Source organism: Protobothrops mucrosquamatus, unplaced genomic scaffold (assembly GCF_001527695.2).
Source record: "Protobothrops mucrosquamatus isolate PMUCROS unplaced genomic scaffold, P.Mucros_1.0 scaffold_177, whole genome shotgun sequence".
Lineage (NCBI taxonomy): Eukaryota > Metazoa > Chordata > Lepidosauria > Squamata > Viperidae > Protobothrops > Protobothrops mucrosquamatus.
The window spans coordinates 3,207,393-3,212,811 of NW_015386253.1; the positions used below are offsets into that span (position 1 = coordinate 3,207,393).

The following is a 5,419-nucleotide window of genomic DNA, read 5'->3' on the forward strand; positions in this document are numbered from 1 at the left end:
ATTCTGGACCTCAGTTTGATGGTATTATGCATCTGTGAATTTCTGCAGAAAACAATACTTTTTACTGTATATATAAAATTAAAATGGTGGGGGAGTGGAGCGAAAAATTAGATATCAGTGATGGATATATCTGTCCTGCATTCAGAGTAATCGAAGTGCCATTTTTGAGCTACTGGCTATTGTTCTTTCTTTTAATTCTAAACAGCTATGTGATTGTCTTTTCTGATTTGTCATAGCTAATCTGGCTTTGATGAAAATTGATTTTATTATTATCTAATCATTTATTCACTCATTTGAACTGAATTCCTGTGGAACATATTATTGCTGCATGTGTAATCACATTATATCACAAAACAAAATTTCAGGCTGTCAAAAATGAAAATTATCTTAAGCCTAACCTCTTTGCACCAACATTATAAATTTAGTGTACTCTATTCCCCTCCAAAATCTGATTTATTATGCTGAGAAATCAAAATGTCATGTTTTCTTTCATGCTTGATTACAGGTTTTCTCAAATTTCACTTCAGATCCAGGCTACAAATTATATCCAGATCATTATGGACTAGATTGGATAATTTTCACAACTCATATAAGATCAAATGATCTTTGCACACTGTTAGTTATTTCTCAAGATGCTACAAAATGCCTTTGAACCATGTTGGTGTGATTTAATTTGGAGCATTTCAATTCATTTTAATTCTCTTTTTCTATTATATTGGTACATTGATGTGGCATTGATAGGGTATCTTGTCAAAGGCATATAGCTAGCATGCTAGCTGAGATACAGTATGAATCATACGATCAAAGTTTCTCTTTCATATGCAGTGTATCTTGCTTTATATAAACTGCAGTACACTAATCCAATTTTCAAAGTTGCTAAAGATCTATCCAGCTCTATATGTTATATAAGAGCAAGTTAATTATCACAATTTAATTATGACTCTTAAATTATGATATCACTATCACTAATCCGCAGAACTGAAATTTTCCCAGCTTATTTACTGTCTGAAAATTATCAGGTGTTATACATACTGATAAGTCAAATGTGCAGTGAAAGATAAAATGTTGGAAATGTTTTGACAATTTGCACTGTATGTATATAATAAAGTCACTGGCTTTAATCAAGAGACTTAAGGAAAATGCCAAAGGATTATTTTTAAAAGAAGAAAAGTGGTTTTGGACTTTTTTAAAAAACGAGAAAATTTGTTGACTAAGAGTTTTTCAGAATTTGAACAATTCTTCATAAAAAAAATGCTTTTGCTTAAGTACATTATTTTAAATTTTTACTGTGTCTGGAAAAAAGATGATGATTTCAAGTTTGTAAACTGGTGAGTCAATTTAAATTAGGGATGTTTTCTGTGGATATAAGGCAAAATTTCCAAGTACAAATATTGCATTGACTTCTAATCCTGTAATGTTACCTATTAACACAAAAAGTGTAATTATTACATATCATAATGTTTCAATATCAAAGATTAATGAACTATCGAATATTTCCAATTTATATTGGAAATTATATTGGAGTTTATATTGTTTACTAAAAACAATTGGAAATGTGAAATTTAAATATACTCTATTTGCCCTCTGTTTGTTTGAATATTTTAAATTTTTGATTCTCTTTCCAAAAAAGTGTAGGGGACAGGGAAATATATTTATCATCTTATTAACAATGAGCAAGTACTTTTAATTGTTATGAAACATCCAGTATCCATGATCAAAAGAATATCCTTATTTACTTGTTTTCCATTAGGAGGAAAGTTTTTTATGCTACAGAAATATAGAAAACAAGTATGATTAAATGTGTTCAGTTTTGCAATACAAAATGTCCCAAAGAGGATAATTATGGAAGATAATGCTAAAAGGGGAATATTAATTTTTAAAAACAGCAACAATCTAGGAAGGAAGAAAAAAAAAGATATCTGTTGGCCATTGTGATTATTTTTCAGAGATTTTTATATAATAAAACTATTACGTGCCCTCAGTAGACCTCCACTGTTTTCTAACATAACAATTAAAAGAGAAATCTGATTTATTAATTTCTTTATTTTAGATACATGTTGGCAGTCATTCTACCTTCCCAAAATCTTAGAAGAATAAATATTTATTTTTATGAATAAACATTTGTTTGTAATAATGTAAAACTTAGATCTGTATATATATTGAAGGTAGAAGAGTGAATACATATTAATTATATATTGCCTACAGTGAATTCAATGCAGTTTCTATGTAAGAAATGAATAATACTGAAGAATGTTTTTTTTAGGTTTAATACATTTTTTCCAATATAATGTTTTAATGTTTCAACATCAGTCACAGAAGAGAAATTAAAAAAAATTGCCATGAGGTGAGATAATACTCATGCAGTGATGATACTCAAATTAACAGTCATGTTCTTTTTTTATTGTTGACTCTATACAGACATTCTTCTATTCCTCTTTTAGCAAATTATTGTTGGCAGTTGGAATTATTTACTTAAATTGCTACTCTCAGATAACAGTACTAATGTCTTTCAAGTCCTCTAATTGATAAGATAAGATGAGATGAGATGAGATGAGATAAGAGAAGATAAACTTTTTTGTCATTTTTTTACTGTGGGCACAACGGCACACATCAAAAATGAAATTTAGTTGCCCATTCTCAAAGTGAAACACATACATGACGCACACCTAAACATACTATGAACTGGGGCATTGCTTTTGAGGGATCTTACACTCTTATTCCTAACAATGCCACCTATCATTGGTTCTTCTTTCCAAGAGCCCCATGTTTCTGAGAGATCTAGAATAGTTGTCACTACTAAAACAATGGCAAAGGGATAATGAAGAGGTATGGATGCCATACTGTATTCTCTTTTTAGCTGGCAGTGTCCCTCTTCTGTCTCTAGGAAGGAAGGAGGCAGGTGGGGAGGGAAGGGAGGGGAGACACTTCCTTTTCTTCAGTTCCCCTTTTCGATGACTCAATCATGAATCAGATTTTGCAGTGTTCCTATTTCTGCTTGTTCAGTTTTTGATTTGATTACAGAAATGGGTCACTTAGAAACTGATAGTTCCTTCACAGAACTAGTATTTCTTCACAGAAGTGTATGTAGGAACTACAGTTTTGCTGGTAGGGTGAAGTTGCAAAATACTTTTCTGCATTTTCAGTAACTATATAAAATCTGAGACTCTTCACAAAATGTTTCTACAATTACATTCAATTTTAAGTTCTTCCTCCCTACCTGTTTTTCTTCAGTACGCTTGTACTATCAATATGAAGATTTTTGTTAATGTTTCCAGTTCCCATGCTTCTTTTTTACACTCTGTTCTCCCCTTCAGATGATGTTGTTCTGTTTCGTTTCTCGGAGAGCACACAAATACAAGACTTTGAGACTATTTTCTTCAATTAATTCCTGCCAAGTGGTTATGCTCTTCTCACAGATCTAAGATTAGTAAAAGATCCCATTGAAAAATTTCTCATATTGTTGTTAGGTGAATAATATTGAAGGTTAAATATGTATATGAAAATACATAATTATGATGATTCTTTCTTACATTATTTATATAACATGTGTCTCTCCATAGACTACTTCAAATAAGGGTAACTATTTTATTCTATGATGAAAAAATGCAGAATCTGTATTACTGTATATGGTATACAGTATATAGCTGCCCAATACTGGTTAACATATGGGTGGAAAGAGATAGGGCAAGAAATTAAGTTAAAAAAATAGAGATGTTTTATTATGAAGTATGCAAATCATCAATGATTTGTAATTTCTACTCCTAAAGAACAATTTTGAAAACTCAAAAACTTACTTGCAACTTTGGGATATTTTTCTTAGCTCTATCAACATATTTCTCAAACATGGATTTTGCATTCATTACAATGAACCTTTATTTCTACCGCTCTTTAGTTTTTTAATTCAAAGTAAAAAGAATGGAATGCGGACATTGGGACAATACAAACTGATTTTCACTTCTTGATCTCAGCATTTTTGATTTGGGAGAAGTGTAGATGTTCATGAATCACTCATGAATCATGGAGAATGAACACTGTAGCTGTATTACAGGAAGTGAAGCTCTGATATATGATTTCTATGTGATTTCACTTCATAATAAAGGCAATGAAAAATAAACAGAAATTCAGAACACAATTGTTCAAACAAACCAGAATGTCTAACATTGCCTCTAAAATTGTATTGTCTTGTAGCTATGGGAAAATAAATCTACACTTGGATCCTCATTTGCCTGATGTTTCAGTTTTAAATGATAGAAAGTATTTTAAAGGTCCAAAACTGGGCCTCTTCCAAACATCCAAATCTGAATGAAAAAAAATCTGAGCATCGTATTGACTAAATGGTATTCAGTAAGGTCTAATGTGACTTTTGGTTGTGATCACAATTCTGGATGATCCAATGTTTTGGAAGACAAAAATTCATCGGGACATATTTGTAACTTGAAAACTTTTATATGAGCTCAAAATCTTTTTAATAATAATAATAATAATAATAATAATAATAATAATAATAATAATAATAATAATAATAATAATAATAATAACAACAACAACCAGGTTGGAAGGGACCTTGGAGGTCATCTAGTCCAACCCACTGCTCAGGCAGGAAACCCTATACCATTTCGGACAAATGGCTGTCCAGTCTCTTCTTAAAAACTTCCAGTGTTGGAGCATTCACTGCTTCTGGAGGCAGGTTGTTCCACTGGTTAATTGTTCTAACTGTCAGGAAGTTTCTCCTTAGTTCTAGGTTGCTTCTCTCCTTGATTAGTTTCCATCTGTTGCTTCTTGTCCTGCCTTCAGGCGCTTTGGAAAATAGCTTGACTCCCTCTTCTTTGTGGCAGCCCCTGAGATATTGGAACACTGCTATCATGTTCCCCCTCGTACTTCTCTTCATTAAACTAGACATACCCAATTCCAGCAGCCTTTCCTTATATGCTTTGGTCTTCAGTCCCTTGATCATCTTTGTTGCTCTTCTCTGTACTCTTTCTAGAGTCTCAACATCTTTTTTACATCGTGGTGACCAAAACTGGATGCAGTATTTCAAATGTGGCCTTACCAAGGCATTGTAAAGTGGTATTAACACTTCACGTGATCTTATAGCACAGTGTTGGCTTGTTTGGCTGCTGCAGCACACTGCTGGCTCATATTTAAGTGATTGTCCACTAGGACTCCGAGATCCCTCTCACAGTTACTACTATTGAGCAAGGTACCCCATATACAGTACTTTACCTGTACATTTGGTTTTTCTTGCCTAAATGTAGAACCTTACTTTTTTCACCATTGAATTTCATTTTGTTAGATAGCGCCCAGTGTTCAAGTCTGTCCAGATCCTCCTGTATCTTAAGCCTGTCTTCTGGAGTGTTGGCTATTCCTGCCAGCTTGGTGTCGTCTGCAAATTTGATGAGTTCCCCATCTATCCCCTTGT

The 5,419-nt window shown here is 32.6% G+C and overlaps 1 protein-coding gene across 2 annotated transcripts in view; it reads left to right on the forward strand.

Moving 5' to 3' along the window:
* Positions 1-1,202: 1,202 nt before the first annotated feature.
* The window catches only part of LOC107293850 (C-C chemokine receptor type 1), a 7,634-nt gene continuing 3,417 nt past the window's right edge, over positions 1,203-5,419 (forward strand). The window contains exon 1 of one of the 2 annotated variants that reach the window (XM_015823041.1): positions 1,203-1,328. The gene's annotated coding sequence lies outside the window, so the exon portion shown is untranslated. Of the gene's footprint in view, positions 1,329-3,570; positions 3,577-5,419 lie in introns of those variants that run through there. The other variant, XM_015823049.1, reaches the window with a different exon arrangement.